At 35.9% G+C, this 14,766-nt stretch overlaps 1 long non-coding RNA gene across 1 annotated transcript; it reads left to right on the top strand.

Moving 5' to 3' along the window:
• The first annotated feature begins 8,432 nt into the window (after positions 1–8,432).
• Positions 8,433–14,516, top strand: LOC135443388 (uncharacterized). Its single transcript, XR_010438993.1, has 3 exons — positions 8,433–8,685; positions 11,856–11,942; positions 12,105–14,516. It is a non-coding gene; the product is annotated as an uncharacterized LOC135443388 (long non-coding RNA).
• The last annotated feature ends 250 nt before the right edge of the window (positions 14,517–14,766 follow it).

Here is a 14,766-nt window from a genome sequence, read left to right as displayed (position 1 = left end):
TATGAGATGTACACACTGCAGTGCAAATCATGGGACACTGAATATTTTCAGCTGACATAAGGACTGTTGTTTTTGATGCCATTACAGTCAGAGTGTGAGCTGAGGACCTGTGGATTTTATGTACAGGGACACTTATCAAGTTACACAGAATTGTCCTCTCTGCAATGTAATGCATATGCTGCATTCTAAATAACCTCTGTGATATAATCCAGGAGGTTTTGGACATTGCTTTATTGAAAAAAAAAGTAAAAACTTCTTGTCAACAGCAATGTTTCAAATTCTTGGAGCAAAATTGTGATAGAAATGAAAGCTATTATTATACTCAGTATTAAATAGAAAATAAATAAAAGGTGGGTTTCCCTCCTCCTCTGTTCTGTTTAACACAGCATAATATTCTAGCTTATAAACCTTGAATATTTTATGTGTTTCCAGTATAATATTGAGTAATCAGCAGTCATAAAGAAACAGAATATGACACAGCAAGACATTTTTCCTAAGATAACCTGCTATTGAAGTATATTGTAATGTAAAATGTAGTGTAGAATATTATGTTAAAACACAGATGCCTTATGATTATTTTAGTACACTATATATATATATATATATATATATATACTATTGGACATATAGAATAAGTGCTTATACTGTAATCACTTTAAGCTTGTTTTTAACCTTATGGTTCTAAGTCCCACTTTGTTATACTGCCTGTGCTAACTGATGCTCCTTTTGGAAAACTCTGTTTACAGGTCTCCTAAAGCAATTCTATTTATCAGCTCAGTATAGAGTTTACAGTAACAAGGACAAGAGATTTCTGAATCTGTGACATGAACTGAGATCTGTGACAAGTCTGGTAATATTTAGAATGCATTCTTCATAAAGAATTTTAATTTTGCAGCAATTCTTTTAAATATAATTAGTGCAATGTCAGGCATGCATGTTTGGCCTATCCACATCTCATTAATTTCTACAAATATTTGGCAATCTTTTTTCAATATCCCAGAAGTCAAATAAATGTTCAAGTTTATATTAATGAGAAGGAAGCACCCTTCTCTCTCAACTTCTCCTTTACCTTGTGAGCATTTAAATTGCTCAAAAGTCTCACACTGGGAGGTAATATGCATTCAAACATGACAAAGGCAAGTAAGGATGGATTATATGCAGGTGGTTCATATATATGGAAGATCTTCAAGCATAGGAAACATTTACTCTGCTGAAAGTAGTACTTTTTTGTCTCTAAAAAAGTTGAATTTGCACATATTCCAGGGTTTCAACCTAACTTTTGACACATCCTTTGAGGAGGTTAAATCAAGAGTCTAACTGATGGAGGACTATCTGCAGACAGTGTCAAGTTGGAGAGTCAGCAAGTTCCTAGCATCACATTAGACCCAAGTTGTCCTTGGCATTTACCCTTCCTCCCTACTTTAGCAATGTACAGCAAACAGATAGTCTGAATCCAGACCTCAGGATGCATCCTCTGCCTCTAAAGAGGCTGTTACAATTTTTATTCATTTTGACAAGTTTATGGGGCTCATTTACTTTATAGAGTTCATTCTAAATACTGCCATGCCAGTCAAATACATGAGTGAAAGAAATAGCATCAGAAAAATACAGAAAGCTGAATCTCCCAATCAAAAATAAAAACTATTATTTCTGTTGAATCACTGTGCTGACAGTGACAATTTATGCAACTCTACACTTTTAATGCCTGACTCCATAAAAAAACCCAAAAAACCAAAATCCACACCCCAAATATATTAAGATTATTTGGTGTTTACTTAAACTGTTAAAAAAAAATAATCTGAAGTAACTGCTCAGTTTATAGTTGTTGTTTGCACTGTTGTCAAAGATTTGATTTTCAGCAAATTCTGATTACTCACCTCAAGTTAAAGGTTTTTCCAAGTCATCTGCTGTAAATGACCCTATATATATATATCTATATATGGCAGATTTTTATATTTGTTTGAATTAAACTTTTCCCACTCTCCTGTTAATTAATTTTTAATTATAATCTCATTTTTTGTGTTTAGAATTTCTGTTTCCTTTCTAAAGCTTTCAATTTCAAACAGCTCTTCTCTTTGCTTGGTTCTTCTGTTCCTGTTCTCAGGCTGACTATGGGAAGCAAGCAGATCTTTGTGACTCTTTAGTCTCCAATCCCTCTCAGTCCTCAGGCCAAAAACAAGTAGATCTGTTAATAGCTTTTGTTCCTGCAATCACAGCATGTTTGTCCTTAGCTCTGATGCACTACATACTTGGGGCTATCTTGTCTCGCTGAGAAAGAAATCCACTGGAAATCTTCTGACAAATAGATTTCAGAGGCTATATCAGTTCAGATATGGATTTATATTTTTGTTGGTTTAATTACCAGGGTCTGCAACAAGACTTGGATTTCTAGGTTTTCTTGGGAATCTCATTTAGGCAATAACCATCTCAATTTTTACCTGGGGAAAGGTAATTTGAATACTATACTGTGCCTTGCTCCTGGATTATGGTGAGGGAAATAAACAAGTCCTATATCATATGGCAAAGTTACAAAACACATTTTTATGTCATCTCCCACCCCTTCCCAAACTGTTAATTAGTCAGATACTTAAAATTAAATCACTCAAGGGAACACACTTCTTAAGATCACTCTGTGTTGATATTTTCTCCCTAGTCAAGCCTAAAGCAAGTAATTTTTTTTTCTCCTTCTCATTTCTATTGTTCCTTGCATTCCAAACCTTGCACTAGGCCGATCACCAGGGTCATAATCTACAATACATCCTTTTATTCCTTCAGTCTTTCTTCATCTTTTGTGAAGTTCATGGAATCACAGAATGGGTAAGTTTGGAAGGGTCTACAGTGGGTCATCTTGTTCAACCTCCCTGCACAAACAGGCTCATCCCAGAGCACATTGCCCAGGATTCTGTCCAGATGGTTTTTGACTATCTCCAGTGAGGGTGACCCCACACCCTCTCTGGAGAGCTTGTTCCAGAGCATGGTCACTGCACAGTAAGGAATTTCTTCCTCATGTTCAGGTGGAACTTCCTGCACATCAGTTCCTACCCATTGCCTCTTTTTTGATTGCTTGCACCACTAAGAGAAGCCTGGATCCATCCTCTGACACCCTTCCTTCAAATACTGACAGTGATGAAGTCCCCTCAGTCACCTCTTCTCAAGGCTGAACAGGCCCAGCTCCCTCAGCCTGTCCATGTAAGGGAGGTGCTCCAGTCCCTTCATAATCTTTGTTTCCTCCACTGGTCCTGCACCAGGAGCTCCATGTACCTCTTACACTGAGGAGTCCAGAACAGGACACAGCACTCCAGATCACTATCCCTGCTCAGCTGTATTTGCTGAGCAAGCAGCTCTCTTGGCACCCAAATTCACGCTTTTTCTTTAAATATTTCTGCCTATTGTTATCTTTACATCTCTTTCTCTTTAATTTACCTAATGATTAGGAAAAAGGCCAAGAACTTGTCCTTTATTATTGATCACATTCTTCAGAGCCAGGACACCAGAATAAATGCATTTTGTTCCCTACCACAAGTCTGAGGAGGGGAAAGGGTTCTAGATCTGGGGACTGCTTTGCAAGAAGGGTAGAGTCTCTTTCTGCATCCAGTAAATCTTGTGAAAACTCTTCAAACAACTCAGGCATTTATTTTAGTAAAGTAATTCTTTGGAAAGGAAAAGTAAAAAAATACTTACATTTTGGGCTGTATTTTTTCACAATTAAATCAAAGCTTTATTTTGCTTCATGTTTTATAGCAATATCAGTAACAAAAGAGAGTGCATTTACAGCTGCTGTCCACTCTGAAAGCATAACTTTAATTTTGAAATATGCTGGCTGTAGCAAGTACAGACTCTACTGTAAAACTGGACTATTTGTATTCACTTGACTGATTTCACTGAAGCTACAGTAATTTAGATAGGAATGATCTATACTGATTTATTTATGTGACTTAAGTATCCAATCTAATATGTGGCCTAAGTTAATTTAGATGGATCCTTTTAGATCTCTTTATCTGTATGTTTTGAATTAAATCACATTGCTTGTAAATCTTATAAAAAGATTGAGCCTGTCTGTTTGCCATAAAATTAAGCCTTTCGGTTGAAGTAACATATCAGCTGTTGCAGTTTCCATCCTACCTGGTTTATCTTTTTCCAGAACTGACAAATGGATAACCAGAACCAAAAATGAATAAATACAGACATAAATAGAAATGAAAATCTGCATACTCTAAGAAATAAATATTTCTTTATTAGATATATTTTTACATTAAGAATAAAAACATAATAAAGAATAAATAATAAAATAATTTTTTTTTTCTGGCTCAAAAAAATCATTTATTTCTGCAATTAATTACTCACTGTGCATCATGCATGGTCCACTTCTTTCTGCATGTTACGTAGAGGGCTTTCACAGGCCTTGAAATCTACTTTTGACTTCAAGAAGGCAGAACATGCTTGCAGTAGTACCACTGTCTGAAAAGAAATTCCTTTGTGTTCTTCTTCCTTCAGATGTCCTTACTTTTCCTTAAGACATTTTTGAGATATCTATAAATGATCTAACTTTTAGATGGAGTAAAAAATTAAACATTTCCAGTACCTTGGAAATTTTACCTGGGACTTTGAACAAGACTGGGTCCAATGAAAAGCAACACTTCCAAACCTTCTTAAGGTAACCTATGATACTGATAATTACAGGAATTGTTTTTCCAAGCAAAGAATTCTACTCTAACAAAGAAGAATTATGGAATTATAGAATATTTTAATTTGGAAAAGGCATCTTAGATTATTGAGTCCAACCATTAACCCATAAGCACAGGTCCATCACTAAACCATGTTTCTATGTGCCAAACGTACACAAGTTTTTAATTACCTCTAGGTATGGTGACTCAACCACTTTCCTGGACAGCATGTTCCAATTCTTGACAACCCTTTCTATGAAGAAAGGTTCCTAAAATCCAATGTAAACCTCCCCTTTTCTTAAGGCCATTTTCTCTTGTCCTTTTGCTTGATACTTTGGAGAAGAGACCCTGGCTGCACCCTCCTTTCAGGGAGTATTAGATAGTAATAAGGCTCCCCTGAGCCTCATTTTCTCCAGGTTAAACAACCCCAGCTCCCTCAGCTGCTCCAGGCCCTTCACCAGCCCCGCTGTTGTTCCCTGGACTTGCTTCTCAATGTCTTTCTCATGGCGAGGAGCTCAGAACTGGACACAGCGCTCGAGGTGGGGCCTCACCAGAGCCCAGCACAGAGCGATGGTCCCAGCCCTGGTCCTGCTGGCCACACTGCTGCTGGTACAGGCCCGGTGTCACTGTCCTTCTTGGCCACCTGGACACACCTGGCTCGTGTTCAGCTGCTGGCACCAGCACACACAGATCAAGTTTTTGGGGTCTGACCAGATGTTAGTAAACTTCAGACCACTACAATTACCTAAAGTGTAGCGTGTTGTCCTCCTGACAAATATGCTCAAAATGAATAATGAAATGCTGCCTTTTTGGACCTTGCAGTTATTTTAGAATAAAAGATGTCTCAATCACAGACATTTAGTATCCATTGCCATAAATGTACTATTGTTGAAGAAGAAAAAATGCTAGTCAGTCCCAGGTCAGCAATGTTAATATCACACTAAAACTATTTTAAAAAAACCCCAAAACCTTTAAAAAGGGTTTTGTTTTTTTTGTTTTTTTTGTTTTTTTTGTTTTTTTCAGAGTAGCTATCAGACTAAACTGAAAAATACTGAGATGTTGGTATCTAATTTCTAAACAGATAAACAAATTTATCTGTCTAGTTTAGTCTATCTATCTATATATCTAAACAGATAACAAAGTTGAAGCTAAGATCACTTTGCCCTATTGTGTAGCTAAAACTCAAGTAAACAGATAATTTTTAAGTAATAATATATCACTTGAATAAGGATAAAAACATTGGGATTTGGATTTTATTTGCTCATTTTTTAATGGTGTAGAATTCTAATTTATGACTAGTAATACAGAACTTTTACTTTAGGAAGAAAAGAAAGAGAAATTTTTGGGACATTTCTTCATGTGCTGAGAAGTTGTGTTTTAATACAATTTCATCTTTTATATTCCTCAGGTTGGATGGAACCTCTTAGCAAATGGACATGGCTCTGCTGTCTCTGAGTGATCAAGATAATTTCAAAAACTAAAATGAATACATTTATAAAGCAAATATGAAAAAAAAAGTAAAAAGAACAGAGGACTATTTCATTTTTAATAACAGCAACAGTAAGACTACTCATGGCAATAATAATATGCAATTCAATATCTTTAATAAATGTTCTTCATCCAAAACTGTGAATGAGAGCAGGTGAATTTGTCCAAGAGACAGAACACACATTATTGTAATATTGTGGAATTTAAGAGTATTTCACAGAGAGGGAACTGGTGGTGATTTTAATACTGCAGTGTTACAGTCCTTTGAACTACCTTCTAGTGACAAGTAATAATCATCTTCCAAAAGTCAACTCAGCAAAATTAAAGCAAAAAAAAGAAAAATTGTATTTTGACTTTATTTTTTAGTGATATATTGGTCATCTTCAGGAAGTTGCCTCTAGTTTTCAGTTTTTAATGTTCAAACTTTGCACAGTTTAAATTGTACAAATCTGTATAAGGACTTTGGAAATATTCTGGGCTAGTGGTGGGATTTTTTTAGCCTAATACTCTTTCTCTGATGGGGGCAGAAAAATATCCTGCTTAGGTAGCAATGATGAGCTTGGCTACTTCCTATGGCCTGCCTCCTCCTGCTGCCCCTGCAACCAGAGGGGATGTGCTGTGCTGCTCGTGGGTACAGCCCTCATCCAGACCTTCCACCCTGAGTTTGGGGATAATCCATCTGTTCACTTTTTGATGTGGCTGCTGCTGTTTGTGACTCCTGGCAGCAGCTTATAGAGGTTATCTAATTAACAGCTCCAGGAAGTGCCATTTGATCTGTCTTAAAATTGCTTCATTCTTATTTTCTCAAGTAACCCCCAGTTCCCATACTGTGAGATTTTATAAATAATAGTAATGTCTATTTCAGCTTTCCAAAAGAAAGTCTTAACCATGTGTCCCCACAGCTGCCTCCTTTTAAAATGGAATTATTCCACTTCTTTCTGGTTCTCTCCTTGCTCCTTTTGGTCCCTTCTCTAAAGCATTAGGACTATTTTGTGGTGTAGGGATGACAATTGTAGACAACAGCGAAGACGTGGGAACAGCAATTTTTCCTATAGTGGAAAAATTGCACCCTCTGTCTTGGTCTCATTGCCTTCCTTGATAACTCCCTATTTTTTTATGCTGTCTTATCTGGGATGGAAGCCAGTGTCATTGTGCTATGGTTCTCAGTCTCCCCAGCATTGCTCTGTCTACATGGGAATTATATAGGAACCTCTTAGTAATCCAGCACAGCAATAGTTTGTAATGTCAAGTTACACACTTTGGCCAGCAGATTTGCAATTTGATATTTCAGTCAATTAGGTCTTAAGTAAATGACATCTCATTAAAGGGATCGAAGAAATTTTGCTTTGTTTGATTATTCCTGCATATTTTCTTTGAGTTGCCTAGTTCCTTTTACCTATCTGCTATAAAAGGTTCATTGCATGGAGGAATCTGTCCAACAAATCAATTAAAAACCTACACAAAGGAATTCTGGAACCTCTGTGCTAAAGCCTTATAACCCCTGAGCAAACCTTAGAAGTGTTTGTAATCAGGCATTGTATTTAATAAGATTTTTGTTTTTTATGTATTTACAGAATTTTTTTTTTTTTTAGTTTGAGTATTCTTTTCAATATGTTAATCAATTTTTTAGCCTGCTTAATTTCCTTCTTGCATTTTTGACTGGCCATGTTTTTCAGAGTTTGCTTTTCTCATTCTTAACAATAAGGTATGCATTATCTTTGTGTCATGTATCCATTTAATTAGTGCTCAAAATAAAACACCCATGTTCCTCTCCAGGGGTTCACTGGCATTACTTTGTCTTTCTTCAGAGAATATACTGTCAGTTGTTTGGGCCTTTTTATTCTTTCTCATATTTGAACATTTGATCTAGGATCTCCTACAAACATTGGATCTAAATTTTGACTTCCACAGAGCCATTTCCTTAGCCCTCAGTATTTACTGCTGAGTGTACTTTGAAGCTTCTGGATTAGGGCCTCCAGGTATCTAAAGTCAAGTTTGGATGTGAAGTCACTATACTGGATCTCATCATCACATAATTCTTATTTCTTCACTTTAAACACCCATTTAACACTTCCTCTGAAGAAAACAGTTACTGGGTCGTTGGTACAGGGCTGTGGGAGAATGGATTGCAAGAGAAAAGAGCTAGAGCTGCAGGCAATCTCGCCCCTGATGGGCTGCAGCTGTACTAATTACCAAGGGGTGGAAACAGCCTTGCCCTTAACAGGTCACAGCTATGTGTCCAATAAGGATATAAAGTGTGTTATAAAAGAGTGTGTTGGCCAGTTATGTGGAAGAAGGTGATGAGGAAGATGAGGTCTGTGGGGAGTTTGCAGAGAGAAGTACGATAGTTTTACTGTGGCATAGAAAAGGGCTGGTGTTTGTGTCCACCTTTGGTGTCAGTCATTTGAGCCCCCTGTCAATTAGGGGAAAGGTATGAGAGGTTTTAAAATAATAAGGGACTGACACTTGTGTCAGTCATGAGTCCACTGTCCTTTAGAGCCCTGTGTGAGGAGCAAGCACTGACAATACTGGGGTAAGTACAAAATGTGTTTGTAGGTTTTTGGCCTTCTGAAGCTAGAAAAAAATGAAATGTCTCATTTTAATTTTTTTTTTTTTTTGACCACGAAGTTGACTATTGAAGATGCTTTTATCAGCCCTGTGATGAAGTTCTCATGTTTTCTTTGTACCTGCTGATACATCAGATCCCTGCCTGGCTACCCACACACAGTCATTAGATGAGTAGGTGTTCTAACTACAGAGAATGACTTTGTAAAGGGAAAGGTGGCTGGAAGCTTTGGGAAGTGTACCTGAGGCTACCAGTGGGGATCACAGAGCTGTGAGACAGCTTAGCATATGAAATATAAATTAATTAGCTTTCCTCTAGTCAGGAACAAAACCAATCAAAGCAGTGGGTTTTCATCTTACCAGAGCTAAGAGGAAGTTTGTCAGCTTTGATTTTAATGTGAAATAGATTTAATTCAGATTTGCATCTATACAAACACCTGTTGCTTTTCTTCCCAGTGCCAGTCCAACCTCTGCCCTTTGGAGAATCATGGCCAGAGGCTTATCTTCCTTGAAAGTAAATTCTTTGTGCTTTTAATTGTGGAGCAATATGGCCCTAGAGGTTTGAGTAGATAACAAAGTGGGGTTGAATGTAGAGCTAAGCATTCCTTGGAAAGGAAAGGTGAATGCATTGCCTTAAAACCTATCCCTGTCTTGAGAAAACATGAGCTGGATTGTTTTCAGGGCAAGCTGAGTACCCTGCAGAGTGTTCACCTTTAAGTGTCAGCCATAAAAGGAGCTGCAAAGCTGATGTGTCCCAACAATTGAGGATGGCACCTTTTAGTCTTTGCAGCTCAGGAGGGTCAGCTGAGGCTCTGCAATTGAATAAAATGGATCTTCTTGGCTCTGAGTGATATTTAAATGCCAGATGTCTGCGAGAGGCCCACTGGTGCATGTGTGCAGAAGCCTTCTGGATGTTTCTCCTCTTCTTTAAGGGCTGCTGCTTGGTATCACATACTCAAAATGTATGTTTTCAAATAAAACTCTATTGATTGATGTCGGCTTAGTAGGCATGATATAATTTAAGAGCAACATCCAAAGAATCGATAAGTGGAGGAAAACAATCTTTAATACTTTATTTATGGACACTTCCATGTAACCAGTGAGATAATTGCCCAAAGTAGAGAAGGCAATGACTTCTATCACTGACCATTTTTGACGCTGCTTAAAGAGGCTGGACGGTATAAATCAGCCATAGCTTGGGGGAAGAATTGGCAAGTGAATTATTAGTCTTTTATTTCCTGGGTAAGCAGGAAGACAATTCTTAGTTTAAGGAGATCAATATTGATAAATGCTGAATTTGTGCTGAAGTTGTTTCAAAGCATGGGAGATTAAAGACAAGATAAAATATATTCATTAAAAATATATATCGAATCATATTAAATACTAAAATAGAAAACAGAACAATATACTAAATTCAGGACAAGTAGGTCATCATCCCTTTGAAATATAAGGGTTTATTTGTTTTTTCTTCCCATTATTACATTCTCAATGGTTTAGCTTTCTTCAAAGGCTAATGTGTATAATATTTTAGTTTTGAAAATAAAATAGCTTTTAATCTCCTATTTGCAAACCAAGTTTATAAAATATAGAATGGAAAAAATCAATGCTTCTTAATCATTCCTGTAAATGATTTGGATTTATTTTGTGCTCTGAGATTTGTTTACATACACAGTAAGTTTTGTAGAAAGAACTAAGTCTACATTTTTCATGTTTCAAACTTCATGGCTTATATTTTCTGGACCTACTATATTCTGGTTTTATTTAAGCTCAAGTTTCTTCATTTTTTTTAAATGTGCCTTACCTAAGCCTAGTAGAATTAAATGCCTAATAAAATGACTACATATCTCTATCAATAACTAAAATAAATTGATTCTGTGTTCAATATATAGTAATAATTGAAAAGGCATGTGATTTTTATTAACTTTGTTTACATTCCTGCCTAATGAAATTATGAAATTTGGGTAAAATTAGAATGGGAAAACCAACACTTACTTTGTAGTTATCTAGGCAATTCCTACATTAACTGGTAATAAAACTGATGAGAACTAATACTGATAGAAAAGCACATTTAAATGATGCTACAGTCCCCAAATTCTCCATCTTTATAGGAATTTGAATTTACAATTATAGATTGAGCTGATATCCAGTTTGGGGACATTATAAAATGCATCTTTGTGGACTATGAAACAGTCTTGGTGGTTTTGGTGTAGAGAGAGCAACAGATAGAAGATTGTTCAGTAGCTCTGTGTTTTTTGGCACAGCAGAAGCCAATATAAAAGCTCTATTTTAATGATGGGTTCAAAACTTATGCAGTAACATGAACAATAGCTTTCAGAAATAAGCTTCGATAACTTAAATGGAAGCACTGGAAAAGGTATATTTTGACAAGGTACATGATAAATGGTGTTGAAATTAAAATAAGAGACAAGGTTCAATAGTTATTGAATATGCAATCATTGGTCTTCAATTAATTTTAGAAACTTCAGCTACAATAAAGGAATAAAAATCTAGGCAAAAACCTGCATTAATCCTAAAATATATATTTTATTGTACTAGAAATTTAAAATAATTAAATTGGAATTTAATTATTATCCTACAGCATAATTAAAGACCAGAAAATCTGTGTACAGCATCATTACAAAGGCAATTTTGAAGCAACTGCATGTTTAATAACTATTGTATCTAGCTGAAAAATCGGATTCATTATATACATGATTTTTTTGCTGCAAGGAGGTCAGAATTCACTTATGATAAAGTGATATTGCCCTGAAGGGACATACTACAAATGCCTCTTGGTAGAGAATCACATTACATAGCTGTGAACTAAAAGTTGTGTAGAAAACATTAAAATGTTATCCCACATTAAGCAGCTCTCAAGATGAGTTTTCTGTCTTAATATGTAATGATTACTGAAAACAAACACTTGTCTCCTCTCTTCCTCCTAAGAGGAGATTGACCAGAAGAGCCCAATATTATTATTTGGAATCTGTCTTTTTAATTTTTTCTTCACCCCGCCAGGGGAAGAGCTTTTCTGGGACTTGATAAATAACATGTATTATTGTTTTTGCTTTGAAGTCACTCCAAAAATACAGTAAAGAGTTATAAAATGTTTCAGTTTGGTAAATTTGTATCTCATAGGTCTTACTGTAGAGATTCATGGATGGGTCTACTCATGCATGACGTAATTCAATGATCAAAAGCAGACTACATAAAGCAAAATGTTGGGTAAGCTGACTTGGCAAAATACCTTTTATATCACCTTGATTTTTCAGTTCTTGACTTGGCTGCAGTATGTCTGGAGCAATGCATCTCTACTGCATTGCTGTACAGAGAAAACCATCTTGTTACTGGCTGCAAGTTACTCATCTGAACTTCTCTCATTTTCAGGGTTTTGGAAGGTTTATGAGGACAGCAGATTCTTCATTCAATGTATGGCAACGTCATCGAAGACAGTCTTGCTTTTTTACATGATCACATAACTTGAAACTGCATCACTCATGGATATAAGCTTCCATTCTTGCTCTAAAATATGGTCCTTCACGATGACAAGGCAGCATTTTGGTGGGACAATAAAAAGGACTTTCACTGATGTCTAATTTTTATCTTCTTTAGGGTATTGCTCTCCTTTGATTTTCATGTTAGATATTATCTATATGTCATCTTTGTTTTTACAGGAAGGAGGAGTTTAAAGTCAAACAGTATGGCTCATGACCTTTAAATGTTTCAGCTAACTGCTGTACAAGTACTAGAGAATTTTCTTACTATGATTTCCCAAGAAAGATATTTAAATACAATTAGATGTAACAAGGCATTTATTAATGCAAAAACCAATGTTCTAAATCATGATGAGCTCTATCTGCATATATTAGAAATATTTTCATTTAGAACTACAGGTTAATAAACAGACGAATAAAAAAATTTAATTATATGAATGTCATTGGAAGCAGTTTTACATAGTCCTGCAGCAGATGGAGGATGAAATCTACATGTAGTTGTCAAAAATATATGATCTTTTTCTACTATGTATAATTGTGTTTATTTTCAATTTACATAAACAGGCTGAAGATAACTTGATGGAATGCTTAGAATACTACAGTAGTTTAATCAGCACCATATTTAATAAATATAGTTTAGCAATTTGTAGCATGTGAATTTAAAAGGACTTTTGCTCTGTAGAACACATGGACTTAGCCTTCACAGTCATTAATATATCTGGAACATTCATCTTCTGAAGACAGTCTATAAAAGAAAAATGAAAAATAATTTTTAATTTTAGTTCTCTCTGTCAATCTTCCCCTTTTAAGTTAATAGCCTTTTTGCCAGCTTTGAAGATGAAGTGGTTTATTTCTGATTTTCTTCTTGATATGCTTTTAGTAAAATTGTATTATACTTGTTCTCTTTTCAAAGGTATCAAGTTTTTTCTAAAAAAGTAGAACTTGGACCTGAGCTTATTAGTATTTATCTGACTTAGTCTCTAACCTTAAACAAATAATGTATGCGGAGAGGCCTCTTTTCTTCTCAGATGTGTTCTTTTTATAGCTGCCTGAAGATCTGTTGCACTGTGTAGTATTTTGAAGAGTTGCCTGAATGGAAGGGCCTCCACTGTTTTGGCCCTGCAAGTCTTTTTACCAACTGATGTGATTTTCTTGGGATATTTTTAAGGACAGTACTGACATCAATATGTGGGACATCTGCTATCCATATGTTCATATAACCACCAGACCTGCAGTAAGGCTCCAAAGAATGCTGGCATAGTGGTTAATTCATTAATGAAATAAGCATCCCTCACACTGCTCTTTTGTGTCCTTCCAATGTACATGCTAAATGATTAAACTTTGTGATCCATCAAGATAAAATATCCTTGAACATCTCGCAGATGTGAGGCTCCATCTCAGCTGTCTGCACACTTGTATCTCCTGCAGATTGTATTTGATCACAGAGCTCTTAGGGCATGCAGAGGATCTTCCTATATGGCTTCTTGCCAGACCCATCTTGGATACCATCAATTCAGATTATTTTCCAGTCAGTATTCTTGTTTCAATTTTGCTATTTTGTCAAATAACATTGTTTGTAGTAATACTACCCACACTAGACAATGATTGTTTTCTGTTTTAAAGATGTTTTAGATTACAGCAGACTCCTGTAATGACATCTGCATTGTTTGTCCCTTGATTCTTAAAACAGAGGCTTTCAACTGTGCCATTGCCAGTTGTAAACCCCATACATTTGAACCTTCTATTACATTCAAAGGCAACCCCCAGCCTCTTCTGCCCTGCCTGTCTCTCCTGAAGAGCCTGTAACCATCCAGCAGGGCACTCCAGGATTCATCCTGCCAGTTTTCACTTTTGTCAATGACCTCGAATCTCTGGGGCTTGGCCGAAGCTTTGGGCTGTCTTTGTTCCTCCTTAGTAGAGAAAGATTTTGGGGGGGTACATTGTAGCCAACACCTCCTGAAGCATGTTGAGGGACCCTATTAGTGTGTGTGTTTATAAAAAACTTTTTCAATTATTGAGGAAAATACAAAAAGAGGGACTTTTATGATACAGGTAGATGTAAACAAATTATGTGCCTTTAAGTCTACCAGTTGCTCAAATGAAGGAAAACTGCTGAAATATCTTCATGCTTCAGAAGAAATTTAATGGACATATAAAAATCCTTCTAAATTTTCAGTACAGAAGTTACAGCTGTCTTGGGCCACTAGTAAGTTTTGTAACTTCCTTTCACAATCTGCATAAACCTTTTGTAATAAATACATACATGTGTCCTGTAATTCCATGGCTTGTATCATGATTGGTTTATTGGTCTTTCCTTTTGTTCTCCCACCCTTTAAAGGGAGAAAAATATTTTGATGTACTCTGGAAATGACATATGTAGACTGAAGAAAATACATTGTCTATTTTGTTTTTTATTTATCCTGATTATTCTCAATATTAATTCATTCATAGAGTTTATTAGGTTATTTTATCTCTATAACTGCATTCATTAGAATTAGGTTACTGAAAAATATTAAAATCAGCAATGAAAATAAGTCCCTAGATGAGCATAAACC

The sequence above is a fragment of the Zonotrichia leucophrys genome, chromosome 2 (assembly GCF_028769735.1).
Source record: "Zonotrichia leucophrys gambelii isolate GWCS_2022_RI chromosome 2, RI_Zleu_2.0, whole genome shotgun sequence".
Classification (NCBI taxonomy): Eukaryota; Metazoa; Chordata; class Aves; order Passeriformes; family Passerellidae; genus Zonotrichia; species Zonotrichia leucophrys.
This window is presented reverse-complemented; position numbering and strand designations above follow the sequence as displayed.